Source organism: Rattus norvegicus, chromosome 14 (genome assembly GCF_021556685.1).
Source record: "Rattus norvegicus strain SHRSP/BbbUtx chromosome 14, alternate assembly SHRSP_T2T, whole genome shotgun sequence".
NCBI classification, from domain to species: domain Eukaryota; kingdom Metazoa; phylum Chordata; class Mammalia; order Rodentia; family Muridae; genus Rattus; species Rattus norvegicus.
This window is the reverse complement of record NC_141547.1, coordinates 50,333,542-50,346,643: the sequence shown is the minus strand read 5'-3', so window position 1 is coordinate 50,346,643 and position 13,102 is coordinate 50,333,542.

The following is a 13,102-nucleotide window of genomic DNA, read 5'->3' as shown; positions in this document are numbered from 1 at the left end:
AAGAGCAGGCTACTAGGAACTAACTGAATTCACAAAGAAACAGTGTTTCAGTTCGTTAAAACGTTGCTCTATCTTGAATAACAAGCTTATTACATGCGAATCCTATTGGGAACCTATTCAATTCACCATGATACTTAGATTCCGTTCCTTAAAAGTTGCTCGATATTGAAAAGCAAACTCATACAAGCATGTCCCATTGGGAACTCACTGAATTCGCCTAGAAATCTTGATTCCATTCGTGAAAATTTTTCTATATCCCGAACAGTCCACTTATTACTACTGCGGCCTATTGGGAACTAACCGAATTCACCATGTTACTCAGATTCGGCTCACCAAATTTTTATAAATCTTGAAAAGTACACATATTACAAGAGCAGGCTACTAGGAACTAACTGAATTCACAAAGAAACAGTGTTTCAGTTCGTTAAATCGTTGCTCTATCTTGAATAACAAGCTTATTACATGCGAATCCTATTGGGAACCTACTCAATTCACCATGATACTTGGATTCCGTTCCTTAAAATGTTTCTTGATATTGAAAAGCAAGCTCATACAAGCATGTCCCATTGGGAACTCACTGAATTCGCCTAGAAATTTTGATTCCATTCGTGAAAATATTTCTATATCCCGAACAGTCCACTTATTACTACTGCGGCCTATTGGGAACTAACCGAATTCACTATGTTACTCAGATTCGGCTCACCAAATTTTTATAAATCTTGAAAAGTACACATATTACAAGAGCAGGCTACTAGGAACTAACTGAATTCACAAAGAAACAGTGTTTCAGTTCGTTAAAACGTTTCTCTATCTTGAATAACAAGCTTATTACATGCGAATCCTATTGGGAACCTATTCAATTCAACATGATACTTAGATTCCGTTCCTTAAAATGTTGCTCGATATTGAAAAGCAAACTCATACGAGCATGTCCCATTGGGAACTCACTGAATTCGCCTAGAAATTTTGATTCCATTCGTGAAAATTTTTCTATATCCCGAACAGTCCACTTATTACTACTGCGGCCTACTGGGAACACACCGAATTCACCATGTTACTCAGACTCGGCTCACCAAATTTTTATAAATCTTTAAAAGTACACATATTACAAGAGCAGGCTACTAGGAACTAACTGAATTCACAAAGAAACAGTGTTTCAGTTCGTTAAAACGTTGCTCTATCTTGAATAACAAGCTAATTACATGCGAATCCTATTGGGAACCTACTCAATTCGCCATTATACTTGTATTCCGTTCCTTAAAATGTTGCTCGATATTGAAAAGCAAACTCATACAAGCATGTCCCATTGGGAACTCACTGAATTCTCCTAGAAATTTTGATTCCATTCGTGAAAAATTTTCTATATGGCGTACAGTCCACTTATTACTACTGCGGCCTATTGGGAACTAACCGAATTCACCATGTTACTCAGATTCGACTCACCAAATTTTTATAAATCTTGAAAGGACACATATTACAAGAGCAGGCTACTAGGAACTAACTGAATTCACAAAGAAACAGTGTTTCAGTTCGTTAAAACGTTGCTCTATCTTGAATAACAAGCTTATTACATGCGAATCCTATTGGGAACCTATTCAATTCGCAATGATACTTGGATTCCGTTCCTTAAAATGTTGCTCGATATTGAAAAGCAAACTCATACAAGCATGTCCCATTGGGAACTCACTGAATTCGCCTAGTAATTTTGATTCCATTCGTGAAAATTTTTCTATATCCCGAACAGTCCACTTATTACTACAGCGGCCTATTGGGAACTAACCGAATTCACAATGTTACTCAGATTCGGCTCACCAAATTTTTATAAATCTTTAATAGTACACATATTACAAGAGCAGGCTACTAGGAACTAACTGAATTCACAAAGAAACAGTGTTTCAGTTCGTTAAAACGTTGCTCTATCTTGAATAACAAGCTTATTACATGCGAATCCTATTGGGAACCTACTCAATTCGCCCTGATACTTGGATTCCGTTCCTTAAAATGTTGCTCGATATTGAAAAGCAAACTCATACAAGCATGTCCCATTGGGAACTCACTGAATTCGCCTAGAAATTTTGATTCCATTCGTGAAAATTTTTCTATATCCCGAACAGTCCACTTATTACTACTGCGGCCTATTGGGAACTAACCGAATTCACCATGTTACTCAGATTCGACTCACCAAATGTTTATAAATCTTGAAAAGTACACATATTACAAGAGCAGGCTACTAGGAACTAACTGAATTCACAAAGAAACAGTGTTTCAGTTCGTTAAAACGTTGCTCTATCTTGAATAACAAGCTTATTACATGCGAATCCTATTGGGAACCTATTCAATTCACCATGATACTTAGATTCCGTTCCTTAAAATGTTGCTCGATATTGAAAAGCAAACTCATACAAGCATGTCCCATTGGGAACTCACTGAATTCGCCTAGAAATTTTGATTCCATTCGTGAAAATTTTTCTATATCCCGAACAGTCCACTTATTATTACTGCGGCCTATTGGGAACCAACCGAATTCACCATGTTACTCAGATTCGGCTCACCAAATTTTTATAAATCTTTAAAAGTACACATATTACAAGAGCAGGCTACAAGGAACTAACTGAATTCACAAAGAAACAGTGTTTCAGTTCGTTAAAACGTTGCTCTATCTTGAATAACAAGCTTATTACATGCGAATCCTATTGGGAACCTACTCAATTCGCCATTATACTTGTATTCCGTTCCTTAAAATGTTGCTCGATATTGAAAAGCAAACTCATACAAGCATGTCCCATTGGGAACTCACTGAATTCGCCTAGAAATTTTGATTCCATTCGTGAAAATTTTTCTATATCCCGAACAGTCCACTTATTACTACTGCGGCCTATTGGGAACTAACCGAATTCACCATGTTACTCAGATTCGACTCACCAAATGTTTATAAATCTTGAAAAGTACACATATTACAAGAGCAGGCTACTAGGAACTAACTGAATTCACAAAGAAACAGTGTTTCAGTTCGTTAAAACGTTGCTCTATCTTGAATAACAAGCTTATTGCATGCGAATCCTATTGGGAACCTATTCAATTCGCAATGATACTTGGATTCCGTTCCTTAAAATGTTGCTCGATATTGAAAAGCAAACTCATACAAGCATGTCCCATTGGGAACTCACTGAATTCGCCTAGAAATTTTGATTCCATTCGTGAAAATTTTTCTATATCCCGAACAGTCCACTTATTACTACTGCGGCCTATTGGGAACTAAGCGAATTCACAATGTTACTCAGATTCGGCTCACCAAATTTTTATAAATCTTTAATAGTACACATATTACAAGAGCAGGCTACTAGGAACTAACTGAATTCACAAAGAAACAGTGTTTCAGTTCGTTAAAACGTTGCTCTATCTTGAATAACAAGCTTATTACATGCGAATCCTATTGGAACCTACTCAATTCGCCCTGATACTTGGATTCCGTTCCTTAAAATGTTGCTCGATATTGAAAAGCAAACTCATACAAGCATGTCCCATTGGGAACTCACTGAATTCGCCTAGAAATTTTGATTCCATTCGTGAAAATTTTTCTATATCCCGAACAGTCCACTTATTACTACTGCGGCCTATTGGGAACTAACCGAATTCACCATGTTACTCAGATTCGACTCACCAAATGTTTATAAATCTTGAAAAGTACACATATTACAAGAGCAGGCTACTAGGAACTAACTGAATTCACAAAGAAAGAGTGTTTCAGTTCGTTAAAACGTTGCTCTATCTTGAATAACAAGCTTATTACATGCGAATCCTATTGGGAACCTATTCAATTCGCAATGATACTTGGATTCCGTTCCTTAAAATGTTGCTCGATATTGAAAAGCAAACTCATACAAGCATGTCCCATTGGGAACTCACTGAATTCGCCTAGAAATTTTGATTCCATTCGTGAAAATTTTTCTATATCCCGAACAGTCCACTTATTACTACTGCGGCCTATTGGGAACTAACCGAATTCACAATGTTACTCAGATTCGGCTCACCAAATTTTTACAAATCTTTAATAGTACACATATTACAAGAGCAGGCTACTAGGAACTAACTGAATTCACAAAGAAAGAGTGTTTCAGTTCGTTAAAACGTTGCTCTATCTTGAATAACAAGCTTATTACATGCGAATCCTATTGGGAACCTACTCAATTCGCCCTGATACTTGGATTCCGTTCCTTAAAATGTTGCTAGATATTGAAAAGCAAACTCATACAAGCATGTCCCATTGGGAACTCACTGAATTCGCCTAGAAATTTTGATTCCATTCGTGAAAATTTTTCTATATCCCGAACAGTCCACTTATTACTACTGCGGCCTATTGGGAACTAACCGAATTCACCATGTTACTCAGATTCGACTCACCAAATTTTTATAAATCTTGAAAGGACACATATTACAAGAGCAGGCTACTAGGAACTAACTGAATTCACAAAGAAACAGTGTTTCAGTTCGTTAAAACGTTGCTCTATCTTGAATAACAAGCTTATTACATGCGAATCCTATTGGGAACCTATTCAATTCGCAATGATACTTGGATTCCGTTCCTTAAAATGTTGCTCGATATTGAAAAGCAAACTCATACAAGCATGTCCCATTGGGAACTCACTGAATTCGCCTAGAAATTTTGATTCCATTCGTGAAAATTTTTCTATATCCCGAACAGTCCACTTATTACTACTGCGGCCTATTGGGAACTAACCGAATTCACAATGTTACTCAGATTCGGCTCACCAAATTTTTATAAATCTTTAATAGTACACATATTACAAGAGCAGGCTACTAGGAACTAACTGAATTCACAAAGAAACAGTGTTTCAGTTCGTTAAAACGTTGCTCTATCTTGAATAACAAGCTTATTACATGCGAATCCTATTGGGAACCTACTCAATTCGCCCTGATACTTGGATTCCGTTCCTTAAAATGTTGCTCGATATTGAAAAGCAAACTCATACAAGCATGTCCCATTGGGAACTCACTGAATTCGCCTAGAAATTTTGATTCCATTCGTGAAAATTTTTCTATATCCCGAACAGTCCACTTATTACTACTGCGGCCTATTGGGAACTAACCGAATTCACCATGTTACTCAGATGCGACTCACCAAATGTTTATAAATCTTGAAAAGTACACATATTACAAGAGCAGGCTACTAGGAACTAACTGAATTCACAAAGAAACAGTGTTTCAGTTCGTTAAAACGTTGCTCTATCTTGAATAACAAGCTTATTACATGCGAATCCTATTGGGAACCTATTCAATTCACCATGATACTTAGATTCCGTTCCTTAAAATGTTGCTCGATATTGAAAAGCAAACTCATACAAGCATGTCCCATTGGGAACTCACTGAATTCGCCTAGAAATTTTGATTCCATTCGTGAAAATTTTTCTATATCCCGAACAGTCCACTTATTATTACTGCGGCCTATTGGGAACCAACCGAATTCACCATGTTACTCAGATTCGGCTCACCAAATTTTTATAAATCTTTAAAAGTACACATATTACAAGAGCAGGCTACAAGGAACTAACTGAATTCACAAAGAAACAGTGTTTCAGTTCGTTAAAACGTTGCTCTATCTTGAATAACAAGCTTATTACATGCGAATCCTATTGGGAACCTACTCAATTCGCCATTATACTTGTATTCCGTTCCTTAAAATGTTGCTCGATATTGAAAAGCAAACTCATACAAGCATGTCCCATTGGGAACTCACTGAATTCGCCTAGAAATTTTGATTCCATTCGTGAAAATTTTTCTATATCCCGAACAGTCCACTTATTACTACTGCGGCCTATTGGGAACTAACCGAATTCACCATGTTACTCAGATTCGACTCACCAAATGTTTATAAATCTTGAAAAGTACACATATTACAAGAGCAGGCTACTAGGAACTAACTGAATTCACAAAGAAACAGTGTTTCAGTTCGTTAAAACGTTGCTCTATCTTGAATAACAAGCTTATTACATGCGAATCCTATTGGGAACCTATTCAATTCGCAATGATACTTGGATTCGGTTCCTTAAAATGTTGCTCGATATTGAAAAGCAAACTCATACAAGCATGTCCCATTGGGAACTCACTGAATTCGCCTAGAAATTTTGATTCCATTCGTGAAAATTTTTCTATATCCCGAACAGTCCACTTATTACTACTGCGGCCTATTGGGAACTAAGCGAATTCACAATGTTACTCAGATTCGGCTCACCAAATTTTTATAAATCTTTAATAGTACACATATTACAAGAGCAGGCTACTAGGAACTAACTGAATTCACAAAGAAACAGTGTTTCAGTTCGTGAAAACGTTGCTCTATCTTGAATAACAAGCTTATTACATGCGAATCCTATTGGAACCTACTCAATTCGCCCTGATACTTGGATTCCGTTCCTTAAAATGTTGCTCGATATTGAAAAGCAAACTCATACAAGCATGTCCCATTGGGAACTCACTGAATTCGCCTAGAAATTTTGATTCCATTCGTGAAAATTTTTCTATATCCCGAACAGTCCACTTATTACTACTGCGGCCTATTGGGAACTAACCGAATTCACCATGTTACTCAGATTCGACTCACCAAATTTTATAAATCTTGAAAAGTACACATATTACAAGAGCAGGCTACTAGGAACTAACTGAATTCACAAAGAAAGAGTGTTTCAGTTCGTTAAAACGTTGCTCTATCTTGAATAACAAGCTTATTACATGCGAATCCTATTGGGAACCTATTCAATTCGCAATGATACTTGGATTCCGTTCCTTAAAATGTTGCTCGATATTGAAAAGCAAACTCATACAAGCATGTCCCATTGGGAACTCACTGAATTCGCCTAGAAATTTTGATTCCATTCGTGAAAATTTTTCTATATCCCGAACAGTCCACTTATTACTACTGCGGCCTATTGTGAACTAACCGAATTCACAATGTTACTCAGATTCGGCTCACCAAATTTTTATAAATCTTTAATAGTACACATATTACAAGAGCAGGCTACTAGGAACTAACTGAATTCACAAAGAAACAGTGTTTCAGTTCGTTAAAACGTTGCTCTATCTTGAATAACAAGCTTATTACATGCGAATCCTATTGGAACCTACTCAATTCGCCCTGATACTTGGATTCCGTTCCTTAAAATGTTGCTCGATATTGAAAAGCAAACTCATACAAGCATGTCCCATTGGGAACTCACTGAATTCGCCTAGAAATTTTGATTCCATTCGTGAAAATTTTTCTATATCCCGAACAGTCCACTTATTACTACTGCGGCCTATTGGGAACTAACCGAATTCACCATGTTACTCAGATTCGACTCACCAAATGTTTATAAATCTTGAAAAGTACACATATTACAAGAGCAGGCTACTAGGAACTAACTGAATTCACAAAGAAAGAGTGTTTCAGTTCGTTAAAACGTTGCTCTATCTTGAATAACAAGCTTATTACATGCGAATCCTATTGGGAACCTATTCAATTCGCAATGATACTTGGATTCCGTTCCTTAAAATGTTGCTCGATATTGAAAAGCAAACTCATACAAGCATGTCCCATTGGGAACTCACTGAATTCGCCTAGAAATTTTGATTCCATTCGTGAAAATTTTTCTATATCCCGAACAGTCCACTTATTACTACTGCGGCCTATTGTGAACTAACCGAATTCACAATGTTACTCAGATTCGGCTCACCAAATTTTTATAAATCTTTAATAGTACACATATTACAAGAGCAGGCTACTAGGAACTAACTGAATTCACAAAGAAAGAGTGTTTCAGTTCGTTAAAACGTTGCTCTATCTTGAATAACAAGCTTATTACATGCGAATCCTATTGGGAACCTACTCAATTCGCCCTGATACTTGGATTCCGTTCCTTAAAATGTTGCTCGATATTGAAAAGCAAACTCATACAAGCATGTCCCATTGGGAACTCACTGAATTCGCCTAGAAATTTTGATTCCATTCGTGAAAATTTTTCTATATCCCGAACAGTCCACTTATTACTACTGCGGCCTATTGGGAACTAACCGAATTCACCATGTTACTCAGATTCGACTCACCAAATGTTTATAAATCTTGAAAAGTACACATATTACAAGAGCAGGCTACTAGGAACTAACTGAATTCACAAAGAAACAGTGTTTCAGTTCGTTAAAACGTTGCTCTATCTTGAATAACAAGCTTATTACATGCGAATCCTATTGGGAACCTATTCAATTCACCATGATACTTAGATTCCGTTCCTTAAAATGTTGCTCGATATTGAAAAGCAAACTCATACAAGCATGTCCCATTGGGAACTCACTGAATTCGCCTAGAAATTTTGATTCCATTCGTGAAAATTTTTCTATATCCCGAACAGTCCACTTATTACTACTGCAGCCTATTGGGAACACACCGAATTCACCATGTTACTCAGACTCTGCTCACCAAATTTTTATAAATCTTTAAAAGTACACATATTACAAGAGCAGGCTACTAGGAACTAACTGAATTCACAAAGAAACAGTGTTTCAGTTCGTTAAAACGTTGCTCTATCTTGAATAACAAGCTAATTACATGCGAATCCTATTGGGAACCTACTCAATTCGCCATTATACTTGTATTCCGTTCCTTAAAATGTTGCTCGATATTGAAATGCAAACTCATACGAGCATGTCCCATTGGGAACTCACTGAATTCGCCTAGAAATTTTGATTCCATTCGTGAAAATTTTTCTATATCCCGAACAGTCCACTTATTACTACTGCGGCCTATTGGGAACTAACCGAATTCACCATGTTACTCAGAAACGGCTCACCAAATTTTTATAAATCTTGAAAAGTACACATATTACAAGAGCAGGCTATTAGGAACTAACTGAATTCACAAAGAAACAGTGTTTCAGTTCGTTAAAACGTTGCTCTATCTTGAATAACAAGCTTATTACATGCGAATCCTATTGGGAACCTACTCAATTCGCCATGATACTTGGATTCCGTTCCTTAAAATTTTGCTCGATATTGAAAAGCAAACTCATACAAGCATGTCCCATTGGGAACTCACTGAATTCGCCTAGAAATTTTGATTCCATTCGTGAAAATTTTTCTATATCCCGAACAGTCCACTTATTACTACTGCGGCCTATTGGGAACACACCGAATTCACCATGTTACTCAGACTCGGCTCACCAAATTTTTATAAATCTTTAAAAGTACACATATTACAAGAGCAGGCTACTAGGAACTAACTGAATTCACAAAGAAACAGTGTTTCAGTTCGTTAAAACGTTGCTCTATCTTGAATAACAAGCTAATTACATGCGAATCCTATTGGGAACCTACTCAATTCGCCATTATACTTGTATTCCGTTCCTTAAAATGTTGCTCGATATTGAAAAGCAAACTCATACAAGCATGTCCCATTGGGAACTCACTGAATTCGCCTAGAAATTTTGATTCCATTCGTGAAAATTTTTCTATATCCCGAACAGTCCACTTATTACTACTGCGGCCTATTGGGAACTAACCGAATTCACCATGTTACTCAGATGCGACTCACCAAATGTTTATAAATCTTGAAAAGTACACATATTACAAGAGCAGGCTACTAGGAACTAACTGAATTCACAAAGAAACAGTGTTTCAGTTCGTTAAAACGTTGCTCTATCTTGAATAACAAGCTTATTACATGCGAATCCTATTGGGAACCTATTCAATTCACCATGATACTTAGATTCCGTTCCTTAAAATGTTGCTCGATATTGAAAAGCAAACTCATACAAGCATGTCCCATTGGGAACTCACTGAATTCGCCTAGAAATTTTGATTCCATTCGTGAAAATTTTTCTATATCCCGAACAGTCCACTTATTATTACTGCGGCCTATTGGGAACCTATCGAATTCACCATGTTACTCAGATTCGGCTCACCAAATTTTTATAAATCTTTAAAAGTACACATATTACAAGAGCAGGCTACAAGGAACTAACTGAATTCACAAAGAAACAGTGTTTCAGTTCGTTAAAACGTTGCTCTATCTTGAATAACAAGCTAATTACATGCGAATCCTATTGGGAACCTACTCAATTCGCCATTATACTTGTATTCCGTTCCTTAAAATGTTGCTCGATATTGAAAAGCAAATTCATACAAGCATGTCCCATTGGGAACTCACTGAATTCGCCTAGAAATTTTGATTCCATTCGTGAAAATTTTTCTATATCCCGAACAGTCCACTTATTACTACTGCGGCCTATTGGGAACTAACCGAATTCACCATGTTACTCAGATTCGACTCACCAAATGTTTATAAATCTTGAAAAGTACACATATTACAAGAGCAGGCTACTAGGAACTAACTGAATTCACAAAGAAACAGTGTTTCAGTTCGTTAAAACGTTGCTCTATCTTGAATAACAAGCTTATTACATGCGAATCCTATTGGGAACCTATTCAATTCGCAATGATACTTGGATTCGGTTCCTTAAAATGTTGCTCGATATTGAAAAGCAAACTCATACAAGCATGTCCCATTGGGAACTCACTGAATTCGCCTAGAAATTTTGATTCCATTCGTGAAAATTTTTCTATATCCCGAACAGTCCACTTATTACTACTGCGGCCTATTGGGATCTAAGCGAATTCACAATGTTACTCAGATTCGGCTCACCAAATTTTTATAAATCTTTAATAGTACACATATTACAAGAGCAGGCTACTAGGAACTAACTGAATTCACAAAGAAACAGTGTTTCAGTTCGTTAAAACGTTGCTCTATCTTGAATAACAAGCTTATTACATGCGAATCCTATTGGAACCTACTCAATTCGCCCTGATACTTGGATTCCGTTCCTTAAAATGTTGCTCGATATTGAAAAGCAAACTCATACAAGCATGTCCCATTGGGAACTCACTGAATTCGCCTAGAAATTTTGATTCCATTCGTGAAAATTTTTCTATATCCCGAACAGTCCACTTATTACTACTGCGGCCTATTGGGAACTAACCGAATTCACCATGTTACTCAGATTCGACTCACCAAATGTTTATAAATCTTGAAAAGTACATATATTACAAGAGCAGGCTACTAGGAACTAACTGAATTCACAAAGAAAGAGTGTTTCAGTTCGTTAAAACGTTGCTCTATCTTGAATAACAAGCTTATTACATGCGAATCCTATTGGGAACCTATTCAATTCGCAATGATACTTGGATTCCGTTCCTTAAAATGTTGCTCGATATTGAAAAGCAAACTCATACAAGCATGTCCCATTGGGAACTCACTGAATTCGCCTAGAAATTTTGATTCCATTCGTGAAAATTTTTCTATATCCCGAACAGTCCACTTATTACTACTGCGGCCTATTGTGAACTAACCGAATTCACAATGTTACTCAGATTCGGCTCACCAAATTTTTATAAATCTTTAATAGTACACATATTACAAGAGCAGGCTACTAGGAACTAACTGAATTCACAAAGAAAGAGTGTTTCAGTTCGTTAAAACGTTGCTCTATCTTGAATAACAAGCTTATTACATGCGAATCCTATTGGGAACCTACTCAATTCGCCCTGATACTTGGATTCCGTTCCTTAAAATGTTGCTCGATATTGAAAAGCAAACTCATACAAGCATGTCCCATTGGGAACTCACTGAATTCGCCTAGAAATTTTGATTCCATTCGTGAAAATTTTTCTATATCCCGAACAGTCCACTTATTACTACTGCGGCCTATTGGGAACTAACCGAATTCACCATGTTACTCAGATTCGACTCACCAAATGTTTATAAATCTTGAAAAGTACACATATTACAAGAGCAGGCTACTAGGAACTAACTGAATTCACAAAGAAACAGTGTTTCAGTTCGTTAAAACGTTGCTCTATCTTGAATAACAAGCTTATTACATGCGAATCCTATTGGGAACCTATTCAATTCACCATGATACTTAGATTCCGTTCCTTAAAATGTTGCTCGATATTGAAAAGCAAACTCATACAAGCATGTCCCATTGGGAACTCACTGAATTCGCCTAGAAATTTTGATTCCATTCGTGAAAATTTTTCTATATCCCGAACAGTCCACTTATTACTACTGCGGCCTATTGGGAACACACCGAATTCACCATGTTACTCAGACTCGGCTCACCAAATTTTTATAAATCTTTAAAAGTACACATATTACAAGAGCAGGCTACTAGGAACTAACTGAATTCACAAAGAAACAGTGTTTCAGTTCGTTAAAACGTTGCTCTATCTTGAATAACAAGCTTATTACATGCGAATCCTATTGGGAACCTACTCAATTCGCCCTGATACTTGGATTCCGTTCCTTAAAATGTTGCTCGATATTGAAAAGCAAACTCATACAAGCATGTCCCATTGGGAACTCACTGAATTCGCCTAGAAATTTTGATTCCATTCGTGAAAATTTTTCTATATCCCGAACAGTCCACTTATTACTACTGCGGCCTATTGGGAACTAACCGAATTCACCATGTTACTCAGATTCGACTCACCAAATGTTTATAAATCTTGAAAAGTACACATATTACAAGAGCAGGCTACTAGGAACTAACTGAATTCACAAAGAAACAGTGTTTCAGTTCGTTAAAACGTTGCTCTATCTTGAATAACAAGCTTATTACATGCGAATCCTATTGGGAACCTATTCAATTCACCATGATACTTAGATTCCGTTCCTTAAAATGTTGCTCGATATTGAAAAGCAAACTCATACAAGCATGTCCCATTGGGAACTCACTGAATTCGCCTAGAAATTTTGATTCCATTCGTGAAAATTTTTCTATATCCCGAACAGTCCACTTATTACTACTGCAGCCTATTGGGAACACACCGAATTCACCATGTTACTCAGACTCTGCTCACCAAATTTTTATAAATCTTTAAAAGTACACATATTACAAGAGCAGGCTACTAGGAACTAACTGAATTCACAAAGAAACAGTGTTTCAGTTCGTTAAAACGTTGCTCTATCTTGAATAACAAGCTAATTACATGCGAATCCTATTGGGAACCTACTCAATTCGCCATTATACTTGTATTCCGTTCCTTAAAATGTTGC